Source organism: Ammospiza nelsoni, chromosome Z (genome assembly GCF_027579445.1).
Source record: "Ammospiza nelsoni isolate bAmmNel1 chromosome Z, bAmmNel1.pri, whole genome shotgun sequence".
NCBI classification, from domain to species: domain Eukaryota; kingdom Metazoa; phylum Chordata; class Aves; order Passeriformes; family Passerellidae; genus Ammospiza; species Ammospiza nelsoni.
The window spans coordinates 27,508,022-27,524,401 of record NC_080669.1 but is presented as its reverse complement, the minus strand read 5'-3'; the positions used below and the strand labels follow the sequence as shown (position 1 = coordinate 27,524,401).

The 16,380-nt window shown below is 38.0% G+C and overlaps 1 protein-coding gene across 1 annotated transcript in view; it reads right to left on the bottom strand.

Moving 5' to 3' along the window:
* The window catches only part of ROR2 (receptor tyrosine kinase like orphan receptor 2), a 143,746-nt gene that overhangs the window by 81,829 nt on the left and 45,537 nt on the right, over positions 1-16,380 (bottom strand). The gene's annotated exons all lie outside the window — the stretch shown is intronic.

Genomic DNA, 16,380 nt, shown 5'->3' with positions numbered 1-16,380 from the left:
CTCATTCACAAACATCTAACTTCCTTGACAGGATCTAAAAAAAAAAATATATTTATAAGAAGAGAATTTCAAGCAATTTAAGTATATAATTACAAGTAAATTTGAACAAACACTGATTTTAAATCTGCAGTGGGATCAAAAGCCTTGCTTTAGCCAGATGTGCAATCCAATTATATCAAAATCAGAGATTAAAAAGTTAAAAAATAAAGGACAGGACTACAGGAACTCACAGCCTGTACAAAAAAAATTTATCAACTTGATCAAACATAAATGAAAGACTGATATCCAAGAATTAAAGAACTCTGTTCTGCACCAGCTGAAACAACCTTCAGTTTTGATCCAAGCACAGCACACAGCAATATCTTACCTGACAGGTAGTAGAGGCATGACATATCCTCACCCACCCAAAGATGACAGAATATTATGGAAAGGGCTTCGTGATGATCGGGTACAAAGTAGACTATGCCATAAATATATGCCTGTTCTTGCAGCAAACCTTCAGCTGCAATATGTGGAAAGCAAAAGCTATGAACCTAATGACGTGCAGGAGGAATCCTCTAGTAAAAATCTAACACATCCTACCACTGACAAATCTGGACTTAAAAAATACTGCAAAGGCATCACTGCTGATCCTGCAGAGGTAGCTTCTTCATCTCCCTTTATGCTCCTTGTTCCATGTTTTGACGATATTCTTTGGAAAACCTGAAATTCTCATTGTATGCGGCTTCTTATTTATGCACTATAAAATTCCGCCTCCCCTATTATTACATTTATCTTAACACAGAAAGTGAAAATCTGCTCTGCAGTTTTCACAGCATTGCCTCCATTCCAGGCACCCTCATTCCCTTCCTGAAGGACAGGAGGAAAGGAAAACAGCAATTCCAGAAATAGCAGGCTGAGTCTTCAAAAGACTGTTTCAAAAGACAAAACGCAGACAACGCCATAATACAACAAAACCCTTGCTCTGATCAAATTTATTTTGGATCTCCTATCCTTTCTTTTCTGAGCAGGCTGAACAGCAGAGAGGCTCTGCAATTCTCTCGTTATAGAGGCTTGAATACTATAGGAAGTTACATTTTTTTGTACAATTTGCATTACCTTTGTGTTTGCAGGAAGCCAGCCTTGGAAAGCTAGGCATTACATAAACACGACCAGGAGAAGAGGCTCAGCTCAGCCTGGGGATACAGCCTTCTCTAAGGAAGGCTGACATGACTGACATGAGGAGCTTTACACTAAGCAAAAGGTTGAGATATATCTCTGTGATTTCTACACCTATTACACAATAAATGGTAAATCTGGCAGATAAGAGTACAGTAATAATAAATAAAAAGTAATAAGTAGAGAAGAGAAAGCAAGTCCTAATATAGATGAGAAAAGCAATCAGGTATGCATAAGAAGTGATTCAGAGTGCTGTCTCTCATATTATAACTAGGATTTAGGGTGTAAACAATAAGAAGTAACGAAATATGATCAAGCAATTTTCAGACCTGAGTTTCATTAATAGGCAAGACTTCAGAAAAGAATTTCAAGGAAAGAATAATTAATATGCAGATCAATTGCAAGCAAAACAAATCATAACAGGATCTATAATCATTCTATCTGTTTTACTCGGTAGCCTTTTCTAATAAAAGCACTATTTTATAGAGAATATCCTTGTTTTGCTTAAGTAAAACATTTGACAAATGGAAATTTACATTCAATGTCAGATGAATGATAGGTACTACAAGAGTAAGATGAAAAATAGATGCAATAAGTAACAGGTCAAATGACTGGCAGGAAATCATTAGAGAGATCCAACACTCACTAGTGCATGGTCCAACCTTGCTTAATATTTTTAGTGATAAAGCTAGAAGAAATATCATAACTTTGATGTGAAGTAACTTAATCACAGTGCACAGTGATGGATCCACAAAATGCCTAAGAGGAATGGCCTTGAGATCTGGATCAGAAGAATTGAATGAATCAGTATCAAAATAATGAGATCAATGAATTAGGAAATAACATAAAATTTCACAATTTATTGAGAGCTCATAATTTAATCTAATTAAGAACTGGCCTAAATGCTCTAGTAATACTTACGTAAAACAGAAAAATAAAATTCTTAAACATATCAGGTGAAACACTGCAGAACAAGTATAAGTTCTGTATAGATCCTTGAATTGATGTCACATACATTAAAGAATTAAACAAAAAATAGAACTATGGAGAAAAACGAATTGAGAGACAGAACTTACTGAGTACATAAAAACCAGATTTGCTTGTTTCCCACAGCAAAACAAAACCAAAGAGAACTCATATCTTCTCTTCATGGGAAGTTCAGGGAAGGTAAGCACAGGATGAAAAGTAACTGCTTGCACAAAAATAAACAGATAAACTGAGGAGTGGATAAACTTCTGCTCAAAAGTGAAGGTTCCTGTCTGTTAAAGCAATCAAATCCTAGGACAGCCTTTACAATGGGAGTAGCAGAGGCAAGAAAACACCAGCTGGTTTTCATACTGACTTTGATAAGTTTAAGGAAGGAAATAAATGGCACAGTGCCTTCAACAGCAGAAAACGGCTCAGTGATGCAAAAGGTTCCTTGTAGTGCTAGGAAACTTGCTTTTTTCCCCTTGGATTCAACAGCTCATAAAGAATTTGGACTTCTGCTCTTTCCTTTCCAGCTGATCCCTGTTACAACTTATTGGCTGTGAAAAAGGAGTTCCTGAGACAGTACAGAGTTTGACCACCAAGAACCAGAATGATTAATGCCAGAATGAGGAGGAAATAAGAAGCCAGCAGTACGTTCACACTTCATCCTGCAGATGTGGACTGACCCACGCAGGATATTCCCCAGATAGATCTTTCCTGACTGAGAAGGTGACGAGTGTGTCACCCCAGCCACAGGGTCCTGTTTCATATGAGACTCTGGAAAAATGCTGCTCTGAAAACAGCACCAGAGCAAAACGGCTGGGGTCAGAGGGAATGCGATTGCCCCTTCTAGCAGCAGCAATATTAGATCAACTGTAACATCAAATCTAAACATGTGCTGAATGTGGGCTAATTCAAGGCACCATCAGCTTGGGTGGCTCTGCTCCATGCTTACAGCACTGGTGCTCTGGGGTATGTCACCTGGAGACAACCAAACACTTCTCTGGAAAGTCACAGCTCAGTCTGGCTGAGGTTACTAGCTGATTTCAGCACTCCTAGGGCAGATCTATGCAGCACATCTGAGGATGAAAAGCCTTGGCTGGATGTAATGACTTTTGGGCCTGGGAGGGAAGAGGCTAAAGAAAAAGGTTATTCTGTGAATCCCAAGCACCAATGCTTTCTTCAGCTAGGCCAGAACAAGCACTGCTGTAACACAGGTCACAGGGTTTTAGTGTTGTAATTAGATCTGTACACAGACCCTTTCTCTTTCCAAAAGTGTGCAGCTTAACTTTCAGAGAAATGCATCACGTAATTCTTAAGCTCATCTATCAAAGCAGCAGTGGGCTTCTGAATGGATTTACTCTTCTTCATTTTCTATATTTTTAACACATTTTTTTGTCAACAGGCAATTTCTGAATTGACAAGAAAGAGATTTCAAAATGAAACGAAACATTTCTCCCCAGTCCCATACTTCATAAAGGCAAAACCTTTAGATGCAGCACAAGCATTTACCTAAAATTTCCATTTCTCTTTACTCCCACAAGGCCCAAGATAAACAGTACCCTAATAAAAGTTGATAGCACGGGCTCTGTTCAAGCAAAACCACTTTATAACTTGACCAAGTTTGTTCTCTGCCAGGAAATGACTGCTTTTCCAGTTCAACCCAAGAATGCTGCTCTGCCTTATGTCTGCTGGCACAACTCCTCTGTTTATGGGTGGGCTAAAAAAGGAGGATTCAAAGACTAAGTTTAGGCTTCAGCTAATGGTGCTATGATTAAGATTTGGTCCTATATTTTACCATACCTAATATGCTGATTTGGAAGGATGTGCAGACAAACAAGAAAGTTACAGTAACATACAGCATAGTTCACTATTCTTCTGTTTTTCTTTCCTTCTTACACTTACTTCAGTACATCTCCATACAAATCAAAATCAGATCTACAACAGAAATGAAACCACTAGCAGATTTGATTCTCCTATACTGCGTTAACACTAGCACCTTTTTTTTTCTGTCAAAGTCACTTACTTTCTTGTAAGTAAAATCCTTGTACCTTACTGCAGAAGATTCTTCCTGATTCCTCCTGCAATGCAAAACCACCACTGTAACTGGCAAAAGTATTGCACTGTGCCATGGCACTGTAATGAGGAGAAGGAGATCTGCTCCTCCCCAAAGGGAGTTACTGAAGCAGCACTGCTGCAGTACAGTACGCAGCACCCGTGGCACAGACGTTTGGTGGAACACGCTGCCACTATTCCCCACACCCCAACAAGGGGAGTGAATACTAAAATTAAACTATGCAACAGTAGGTTTTTTCAGAACAAAATTATGTTACAGGCAAAACTGTCTGCAGTTGAGGAATTGTACTTTAATTAATTTATTGCCATGCAACACAAATCTCTGTTCACTGACTTGAACTCAGATAAAAAGAACATAAACCACTACATTTACGTAAAGAAATAACTTCTTCCTTCCCCAGTACCAACTTACCTGACTTTCACCAGAGATTAAGTTCAACCCATTCACATGGAACTAGTCAAGCAAAAAGCAGTTTAAGAGGTTGAAGGGCTGCACGTGACAGATTTAGTTTGTTTCTTTGCTCTTAGAATTTCTGCTGCCAGATGCTAAATAGTTTGTTTCACCTTCCTATTATTGTTTCTACCCTTCTGTTCCTCAGTGCTCCTGCCTCATCATGTGTTGTTCTGGTCTGGCTGTGGGCTGCAGTAGTTTGGGGGGTCCTGCTCCATGTGGCCCACCCATGGGCCCCCCAGCAGTGATATGGCACCACTTCTGCCCGCTCCTATTTCTGGCTGTGACACATTTGTGTCCAAACTACCACCCCCACCACTGTCAAGAACATCCTCAATTCTTGGTAACAGGAGTCAACATCCTAAGAGCCTGAACATTTATTAGATACTTTTTGGAGCAGAATTATTTTGGGCAGAACTGCCAGAACAGTTGCAAGAAGAGTGATGGATAACAGAAAGAATCATCACAAATACAGCTTCAAAAATATACACTGAAATGTCTAAGCAACTCCTCTAAGTAGAGGAGAGGGAAACATCTCAAATTAACTGCTACAAAGAAAAACAAGATTTGGACATATGAATCTAAACGTGTCAATAACTATCAGAAAAACGAGTTATCATTGAGACTTTTATATATCAGAATCAACTTCTACAATAATTCCAGGGTAGCGAGGCTTACCTTCATAGTCTGACCAAAAAACCCCCAGCAAACAAGCATAATTAGAGACCTTTCAGCAATTTCAGTAGCTTCAGCAGGGAAAGCAGGAAAGTGAGCTTTCCACAGTCACAGCTCTTCGGGTCTCTGGTTCTGACTGCCCACAAATGAAGCAGATGTGGAAGTCCATCCCTGAAAAGAAATACTTCCTACAATTTATTACAGCTGCAGGAAGACATGTGAAAGTAGTCCTCATTAACAATTTATTCAGAACTGAGAACACTATTAGAAGTAGTCCAGAGATGCATTAATTCAAAAAGAATCAGAATATCTTTATGCCAAATCTGTGTCAAATTACAGAATTGACCTTGATTTATAAAAACTGTGTTTACAAGGACATAGCACCAGTAAAACCAAAAAAACAAAACAAAAGAAAAAAAAAAACAAACAAACAACAACAAAAAAAATAAAAAAACACCAGATTCTTGAAGTAAAACAAAGACATAACAGACATTTGAGAGTCGTGTCTAACAGGCAGATACCAGCCTTCTTGAACTGATACTCGGAGGCATTCATTTGGCTTAAACTGCTTGCTTACAAGCCCTTCTGCATTATTCAACTTGGTAACGCAGACTACCCCTGGAAAGCCACTCTTATACAGAAAAAGGACTTTCTTTAAATCAAACCTTGCTTGGGCACACATCTGACAATATCTTGCCTCAGTTGTCACTAGAATTTTTTGTTTGCAACATTTTATTGCAAATGAAGAACAGGGAAGAATTAGCCTTGAGTAAAAAGACTGTTTGTAGAAGAAAGACATATTATAGTCTTAACCTAAGGAATTTAGGATTTAAAAGCAGAAGACACAAGTATCTTCTCAGAAAGGAAGATGTAGAGACCAAAAGAAGACTCAACTGTCAAAGGAATTAATATATTAACCTTGCGTTTCTAAAGGTTTACATACAGAATAACTAAGCAAAGTGAAATGAGACTTTTTCAAGCATAGGGACAAAAATAGATCAAAAAATATACTTGTGGGGGAAAGAAAACCACCACAGCAGTAATATATAAAAATTTCCAAGACATGACAATAAAGACAGAAAAAATAGGGTATCTGTAGTGTATGAAGAGCTTTTAAGGTAAAGAGGATAATCAATCTATTTTTAAAGACTCTTAATGAACTCAGTAAAAAGGTTAAAACATTATAATCTTAAAATTCAGCACCTTGTAAAGAGATAATGTAACAATGGATCTGGAATGTGATGCAGAGGAAGATCAGGAAACAAAGACAAAACCAAAGAGACGGGGAAGAGAATGAGGGCTGTGAAGAGAAATGATAAGGATTTAAGGAAGAAAATAAGGCCTTTTTATAGACCACTGTAAAGAGCAGCAGATTAGCCATAAGAGATGTCAGAAGCTCCATTCAGGAAACAGTGGTAACCTAATCTGATGACGATACTAACAGTACTGCCAAATAAAAATATTTAGAAATTAACTAGGAAAATAATCAAATGTTTCAAAAGTATTTGAACAGAGCCTTGGGAAGCATGAGAATTTTTAGTTTATTTTTATTAGATGCTATTGACATTAATGTGGCTATGTTTGCTGTTGAAAATCTGGACAATACCGCTCCAGATCTTCTCACTCCTCAGTTGCTCTTCAGGCAACTTTAGTAAAGTCAGAGTCACTACAGAAATCTGTGGTTATAGGCATCCTGTGTTTTTAATCTCAACTTCTTACTGATATATTGTAAGAGCTTGCTGGTTGTTCCAGTCAAGAACTGACATTCCCAGCTACAGAGCTCTGATCTGATTCCTGAAGGAAGCAACTGTGTCAGGATATTGCTGTACACCTAAAAGACTTCCCAAGTGGATGGAACAACAATTTTTGTAACAAAACTAACTCCTGTAACAACATAGATATAAATATTTTGTTTTAATGTCTGTATTACACAGGGGAGTCATCACATTCATATATTCCTCCCAGCTGAAGGTTGCTCAAATGTATCACTTTATGACAGCAGTTTATCATTTCTGTGATTAATGTGCTTGGTATGAGGAATATCCAGATGACGTTCAGGTCTATAATTCAGTCATCAACCCAGTATCCATTATAAACAGTCTATGTCACAGACTCCATAAATATTAGCCTAAGAGCAGCTACTCAAAACCTAGGAAAGACAGTAGAAAAATAATTGCTTGGAAGGAAAAATACTCAATAAATTTACGAAGGTAGTGCTTGTTCATTTGAGAGGTGCTGGAGTGTGTCCAAAAAGCAACAAAAAGCAACAAAACTGGTGAAGGATCTGGAGCACAAATCCTATGAAGGGCACCTGAGGAGCTGGGGTTGTTTAGCCTGGAGGAGACTGAGGGGTGACTTTGTGGGTCTCCAAAACTGCCTGAAAGGAGGGTGTAGACAGGAGGGAGCTGGTCTCTCCTCCCAGGTAACAAGTGACAGGATGAAAGCAAAGGGCCTTAAATTACACCAGTTTAGATTGGATATTAGAGCAAATTTCCTCGCTAAAAAGATTGACAGGCACTGGAACAGGCTGCACAGGGGTCACCATCCATGGAGGTATTTAAAAGACATGTAGTAGATGCAGCACCATGGTGGATTTATTTTGGTTAGGTTCAAAATTGTACTCAATGACCTTAAAGGGTTTTTCCAACCTAAATTAATCTATGATTCTCTGATTAAACTCTTGTTAAGTCTTGCTATACAGCACACACACAGAGCAAAGGTACATTTTCTTTTTCTTTTCTGACAGGGAAAAAAAAATTACCTGGGTTCCGAAATTAAGAAACTGTCTTTAAAATTAATTTACATTTCATTTCTATTATGTACTATTTAATTCTGTTTAGCTGAGGTTACATACCAGTGAAACTCATCAACCACATTCATTAATCAGCAAGGATGCCTATGAGATCAAAGCAGCTTCAGATTCATTGCCTGCTTATTCATTTTGGGTGGAATTTAAAGTTCTAACTTACACCACTCTCAATAGAGAGCTCAACACACACAACAAAAATTCATCAGATCTTTAGTCAAATATTAAATGCTACTTCTAAAACTCTGTATCCCGGCAGATCATCCAGTTACATCATGTTCAGATGTAAATACTCTTTCTTAGAATCTTCCTTTATAATGGCATCTTACCATAAAAAGAAAAAGAGAAAAAGTAAGAAGGATGGAGACAGCAAAGAATGATGAAGGAAGGACCATGCACACCACTTGGCACAACTCAACTTTACCTGTAGGTCTACAACAAGATAAAAAGATGCAGTGCATCTTTTGGGCATCTAGTAAATACATTGTCAATGCCAGCTGGCTTTTTCATATGATGAAGTGCATTTGTATCAGTGAACTTCTGTGGAAGCAAAAGACACAGAGATGCCTTCCACATTTTGGATAGTGTGTATTGACACTTGACTACTGACTTCAGCAAAGGCTTATGCCAAATTCATATAACCTGGCCCTCCTCAATAATCTTTCCAGCCAAAGAGTCTCACTGCTAAACTGTGACACTGGGTGATGTTGAAGACAATTTCACAGCAGATGGAATCACCAATTAATCCACTGAACACACAATAAAGAAGCACTGAAAGAAAAGATGATTTTTGCCTTTCTTACAGAAACAGATTTCTTAAATCCTAGGTGACACAACAGATAAGGAACTTCATGGAAAAGAGATCTTCCTACACAAGACTGTATTTGTACTACAGCAGCTGAATTCTTTCTGCAGAGTTCTGAAGGGCTGATGTCTAGAGAAAGAAACGTAAAATTCTCCTTGGGACTTATGTTTGCAAAGCGTATCATTTCACAAATTTAAAATGAGAACCAACTCAAGGTTAGTTCCTAACAATAGCAAACCCTTTGAACATTCAAATCATTTAAATTGTTTCAATTTGTATGTCTTTAAAGAGCACTTCAACTATTCCACAATAAACAAACTTACAGGGAAAATTTAACACAGAAGTATGACTTTTTTTCCCATCTGAATTGTTTAGTCTTCCCCCAATATCTGTTCTACAGTTTTTCCTGGTCCCTGAGCTAGATAGTCCATATATAATCAGGTCTCCAAAAAAAATCCCACAAAAATTTAGAAAGTAGTTTCTCTAAATAAATATATATAACTTCAAGCAAATCAGAGTGAAAAAGAATACAAGTAGTCTTTCCTAATCCCACTTCTTTTTTCTTTCTTTGGAAATCATCAACATCATAATTTGGGACCAGGAAAATAATTTTTTGAAAGAAAAGCAAAATTCTGCCACAAAAATTTCAGTCACACTTTGGCTTTGGAAATAAAGCTCATATTCATAAGCAAATTTCTTCTTATTTTGGTGGCAGAACAGGCTGGGAACTGAAAGGAAGAATAAATTTAGAACTGGATTTAAAGTACTTCTTTTTAACCAAAAATTGCTTATTTTAATTTCCAGTGTGCCCTCCATAACAAGGCCTTTCTTCTCCAATATCTATTTACAATGCAAAGCTAACAAAAGCAATTGTTTGAAGAATTGGGACCTAAATTCTCCCAATAAATTTTTGTACTTTTAGTTGCATTCAAGTTTATGTCTTTATATCATGAAGAAGGTCAGAATCTAGCAGCAAGACAAAAACAGCAGTAAAAGAGAACAAATGCAAACAAAATAGCCATTTTTGCATACTATGCCAACAAGAGATGCTAAATTTAACAGTATATTGATAACTTCCAACTACCCAGCAAAAATTAAAAGCATAAGCAATCCTGAAGAAAGCTATTGTGTTACTGGCAAAAGGCATGCATAACTGAGCAGAAAGTACTGAAGAAGGGCTGCCTTTTGAGTGATATCTTTTTATGAAGAACATTTCTTTGCTTGAAGAAAAATGTAGCATTCTTAATTGAAAATTCCCTTCATCCTCCTAACATTACTTATGTGAACTCCTTATGTCAACACACCTTGGATATTTCTGGAGTTCTCCAAGTTCTTTTCATTTACTTATTGAAAAACTTATAGTGTGTTATGGGCTTCTCTCCTCTAAAAAGCAACTACCATCTCCAAAACACCACTAAGAACTGAAAAAAACATTTTAATTCCTCTTTCTCCCCTAAAATAGGCGGCTGTACTACAGAGAACTGGGGGGAAGAAGCCACAGCATTCAGGATTTTCAGAATACATGGACTTATTCCTCTGCTTTCCAGTCTTCATTTGCACTTGTGAAGGAGCAGGAAAAATTTCTGGACTTATGTTCAAGATATAAATACTTATATTTTAAATTACACAGTCCTCTGGAAAGCTGAACTATATTTGTCTGTAATGTAAGAAAAAAATAAGTTATTCAAGGATAACCATTAAAATTTTACTGAAATTCCTTAGCTAGGTAATTTCCCTGTATCCTGTTCTCTTTTTTCCAATGTTGATTGTAAATTTTCTGTCTGGCTCTTTATGTAAGATGATGAATACTCTTGATTACAGTCTCTTCTCAGAAAGGATTTAAGCATGGCTCTGCTCTAACAGAAAAGCGTCTGTGATTTCCCCCACAGTACAGAGGACATTTCAATTCAGCAGTTTAGTTCACTGGGTGATCAAAGACATACCTATGAGATAACACAACACAGTGGCTAGTATAAAAATCACACAGCCTGGCACTGCATCACTCACTCTGGCAGAGGGCAGGGAAAGGCTTCTGCAGCCCATGGACATCAGGGCAGCCTGAGGTGTTTCTGTATGGCATCACCTCAAGCAGTGTTTTCTAGTAGTCTGTAATCACAGACTTGTCCCCTCATACTGGTGAAGAACACAAAGGCTCTCGTTTTGAGCTCAAGTTGTCCCCCAAAACACCAAGACAGAAGATGGATATTTTCCTCATGCCTCAATGCCCACCAAATATTTACTGAGTACCTGGTTATAAGTAAAAGCTGCACCAAACATTAAAGGCAGTGGAGATATATAGACACAGCTGTAGCGTAACACACTGCTCTCAACAGCATATGAAATGTAAAGCCTGTGCTTCAGTCTAAATCCAAGCCCAACTCACAGAACTCGTAGATGTTTGCGCGTCTTTGCACGTGCACATACACATATGTGTGTGGTGGGATGCTCACATGTGTTTTGGTTGGGGTGTTTTTGAATTCACACAGCTGAGGAGCTAGAGTGGGTTTAAGTGTAGGAGGGAGTAAAGATGGGTGGGTATTTGTAGGTGTGACTGTGTGCAAGTATGTGTGGGTATAGGGGTGTACATGTCTGTAACACTGTGTGGAGGTTCACGTGTCGGTGGAGGAAAGTAGAGCTACATGTGTGTATGTGAGACTGTGGAATTATTTGTGTGAGTGTGTGGAGAGATTGGTGCTACAAGATATGTAGCAGCATGTACGTGCAGTGAGTACAGGGGGGATGCACAGAGGCCTGTGTCCAGCTAGGGGTGTGTGGTGCAGCACCCAGGAATTAAGTGTGCATGCATAGGTGTGGGCATCGCAGGGAGGTGCAAAGGTGTGTCTGCAGATGGGAGAGCAACAGGGGCTCTGTGCTGCTGTGTCCGCAGGCAAGAAGATGGCAGAGGTGTGGGCATATGTGTGCAAGTGCACACACAACATAAGACAAGTACATTGTTAAAGAAACATTTTGGACAGAACTTAATACTGTCTTGTAATGACTTATACTTAGGGCTAATTTAAGAGTTTACTGTAGTTTCTGTGACTTTTATCACAACTAAAGAATTGAGTATACATTTGGAGAAACAATGAGTACACACGTCTGAGTATTCAGAGATTATCCCGTTACACTGATTTATATGATTACACATGGAAACTGTCAGCAGTCAATTCTTTTGAGAGTCTTCACAGTCCTGATGCCTTGCTTAGTTTAGTGCCTTGTATTAACCTTGGATTTATCCAGAAAGGAGAGTCTCTGTATTTTTCAGCACAATGTCATTTTATAACACAGAATTTTATAATGTACCGCCACATTTAAGTGAGGACTGTCTTCTGAGAAGCTGTAAGTTGATTTATCAGACTGCCATCTATCATGTAACTGAGAACTTACCATAAACAAGCTGAAGATTTTATTCTCTATATTATGCACTACACTGACAGACAGTAAGTTTAGATCATGTATTAGGAACAAATTCTTCACTATGGGGATGATGAGATACTGGAACAGGTTGCCCATTTGTGGATGCCTCTTCCCTGGAAGTGTTCAAGGTCAGGTTGGATGGGGCTTCAAGTCATGCACTTTAACAGAATATGCCCCTGTCAATTGCAGGGAGGTTGGAATTAGATGATCTTTAAGGTTCCTCCCAACCCAAACCTGATTACATGAAAAGCAGTATCTGGTTTCGAATTCACATGATGATAGAACTTAATTTCTAGGCTTCAAATGTATCATATTTAAAAACACCAAAATCACCCTAAAAGCCCTTCCTGTTCAGTAAGAAACTATAGTGTTTTCAGCACAGAAAGGAAATAACTGTATGACAGCAGGGTTTTAAATAAAAGAGCTTATCTGTATATTCAAAAAGAAAATTAAATAAAATTTTGAAAAACTTTGAAAAATTTTGAAAAGGTGAAGACAACGTGGAAGGCACTGCTCCCAGGGCCAGTATTTTCAAAGGAGAAAAAATCATAGCATCTGAAACTGGAGATCCATTTCTGGAAATACAGAATGTAAATCCCTCAGTGTGGCATAAGAGGTGAGCATAGGAACTGCACTATACAGCAGCTAATTCTACTTGCATTGCTATGGTAACTATGAAAACATACACATCTGAACCACATTGTGCAAGGAATTATTGACCTGAGTGACATAGCAGAAAATTCACTCCATCCTAATTTCAGCTGTCAGGCAGTTCCTGTTAAGCATTAAGGACAAGGACAGGATGTTTACCCCAGAACACATGTCAGTGCTCCAACTAGGGTTACTCCACATCATTACCGCCAGGAACTCAAGGGACACAAAGAACTCCTCTGCCAGCTCTGCAGTGCTGAGAAACCTCCACATGACACCAACTCCAACAGCTCTCTCATAAAGACAAGGGAATGGGACACTGCTTCAGACAGGTTAGAAATAAGAGATACTCAGAAGCCATTCTTCTCTTCCTGCGTTGCTGATTTTCTCACTACTGAGTTGCAGCAAGTATTGCAAAGTTAATGGTGTTTTCTTACTATATTTTGCCTCATATTGAGGGTCATGGCTCTTATATCCTGACTATGTAAGACTTAATATTCAGAACATTCAGAAGGGTTTTTTTGATGCTGAACAAGGAATGAAGCAATGAAAGAACCATAAAGCAATTCAGGGGGGGGAGAGAAAAAAAGAGAAAAAAGACAGAGATAGATAAGAAGTTAATAACATTCCAGACCCTGTTACTCAATAAGAAAGATGAAAAGGGCAGGGAAACATCACTTCTCCCTTTTGCAACTGTTTTTTCCCTACACAACCGTTTTTGAGGTTGGTTGTGAGGTGGGTCCCCATGTTCAGGGGAAAGAAGCAGTGCTTTCACCAGGAATACAAATAAATGCTTTTTCTTCTTGCTAGAATGCTCTTCTCCTTCCGCCCATGCATGAGCATTCATGATTGGTGTTAACAGATAAATTATTTACAGTGAAGAGTAACAGATTCACCACTACAGAAAGAATATCACTAGATCAATAGTGCAGCTTCTTTCACATGGAGGGCAGGTGGTAACTGCACATGCACAGAATTTTTTTCATCAGAAAGTGACAATTAATCCAATGTAAGACATGGATTCTTAAAACGCAACATAAACTGCTCTCTTTCTGAAAGCATTAACTGCATCAAATTTTGCACCTTATCACTTTGGTACACAAGATGCAGTTTCTGACATGCTGATCTTTTTTGCAGAAGATCCTAAAACCTGTCTGAAGATGCTCTTCAATCATTAAAAAAAAAAAAACCAAACATATTTTTGTACTATGGACTACAAAGAAGAGGCATTGCTGAACCTGCTTGAAACCCACACAGTTATCACTACTGAGGCACTGAGGCACAGCCCAGGCACACTCCGGTACGTTAAAGGCCAGGCCATGTCAGACAAAGGATCCAAGTCCTAGAATACCCTCTCTCCCTCAGTAGTCTTCAGCAATTATTTTGAAAGGAGTATTAAAAAATAAAATACAGTTTATAATGACATCTCCAGTAACATTCTCACATCAATTAGCTGTCTACAGCTGAAAAGCTTCTGAGCTAAATATGGTATCTTGTTTAAGAGCTTCTGGAAATTCTGGGGAGCCCTTAATGTACAGACCTGGAACAAAAGGTAAAACTTATTCCAGTTTATATCTATGAAACAAAATCCCTAACCAAGAATGAAAGCATGTAACTGGCCACATTAAGTTAGATCAAATGAACATTTAGTCCTGTGTCTACAAATAGGCAAAATCAGGTTCATATGTTCATATATGATACTTTTCCTTAAGTCTTCCACCTTCAAACTCTTTTCAGTCTCAGAAACTTCCTAAGGTGGATGCATTCTCAGTAACCCTCAAGGGATTTCTCATCCATAACCTGGACCAAAGCTTCACTTGAAACTACATTTTGGCAAATAACATTGTCGACATCCTTTGGTGACAGTTTTCAACAGAGGTTCCAACCTCTACTGCCAGATGTCTGACAGCACATCTCCTGCTTGGTAGGAGATGGTTCCTAACAGCTTTATGTGATGCCTCAGATATTCTGAGCCTAGAATGAACAACACAACTTCACATTCCTTTAAGTGTGAAATGTAGAACAAAAATTACATTTCAGATAGAACAACACCACAAAATCCAAGAAGTGGATATACGATCAATGCAATTTTGATAGTACAAATACAGACACCATATCTGTAAATTGCTTTTGCAAATGAAATATTCACAGATATAATGTTCTCAAACAAAAGAAGTGCGTGTAAATGAAAACCACTCAACTACTGCTATATCCTTTACAGCACTTCACTAAAACTACAGGAGCTGAGGTATCTTTGTGTGATCTGAAGTGGAAACTAGATTAACTTCTGTTTCAGTATGAGAGGAAAACCTTGTAACTAAATCACTGGCAAAGAATCAAAAAATACATTAACATACAGATACAGAAATCACACTGTGCTGGTATCCATACTCCTCACAAGCAAGGCTTATCTCAAAGCCCAAAATGATGCAAATATGGAACAGCAACACTGAAAACTTGAATGTAATAAAATATCAAGCAATTTTTAGTGAAAAATACAAAACAAAACAAAAAAACAACTCCCGCCCCCCGCCTTTGGTCTGATTCCTGGCGCCACTGGTTGAACAAGGAACCACAAGCATAACATATTTACAGCAAGCTTTTCCAACTGCATTGCAAGAGCCAAGAACCTTTTCTGTAAACTGAGGCTTCAATCTACCCCACACACTGCATACTGAAGCTATATGCCTTTAATAAAGCTTCACATTCACATTTTTATTTTCTTGTTACATTCTTTATATTACTCTGTATTAATTTCCTCTTTGTAAAATCCCCGAAACTGCTCATAAAGCTGCCCTAAAAAAAAGTAAAGTGATACAGTTTGGAGATCAACAAAGAGATGTGGGAATATTTTTCACTGGAGATGCAAAGAACAGAGAAAAAAAAATTATGTATCACTGATTCCTGTACAAGTCTGGTCAGCAGATAAAATCTGGGGCTTTTTCATCCCAGAATTTGTCCCAGAATGGCACATGATGGTGTTTAAGAGAAGGCAATCATATTTCAGAAGGCATTTCTGAGCACAGAAATACAGGCATGCACGATCCTCATGAAAGTATAGTTGGAACAGGAAATCCATATACAACCAAATTTTGGTATTGCGTGTTTGAAAATGAAATCAGACATCCTGAGTTGTCTTTGACAGCCACAAAGGTATATCCCTATGAATCATGACAGAATGACACTATGACAGAATCACTCATATGGAAAATGATGTAAGGTGTTAGTAAATAACATTTTGAAAAATAACTGCTACCATCAAAAAAAAAATCAAAAAGGGAATAAAACTTAAAACTTGTATTTATTTTAAAGGAATTAATACACAGGCTAGAGAGACAACTGTGTTTGTACAGCTATTCCATATAGATATTT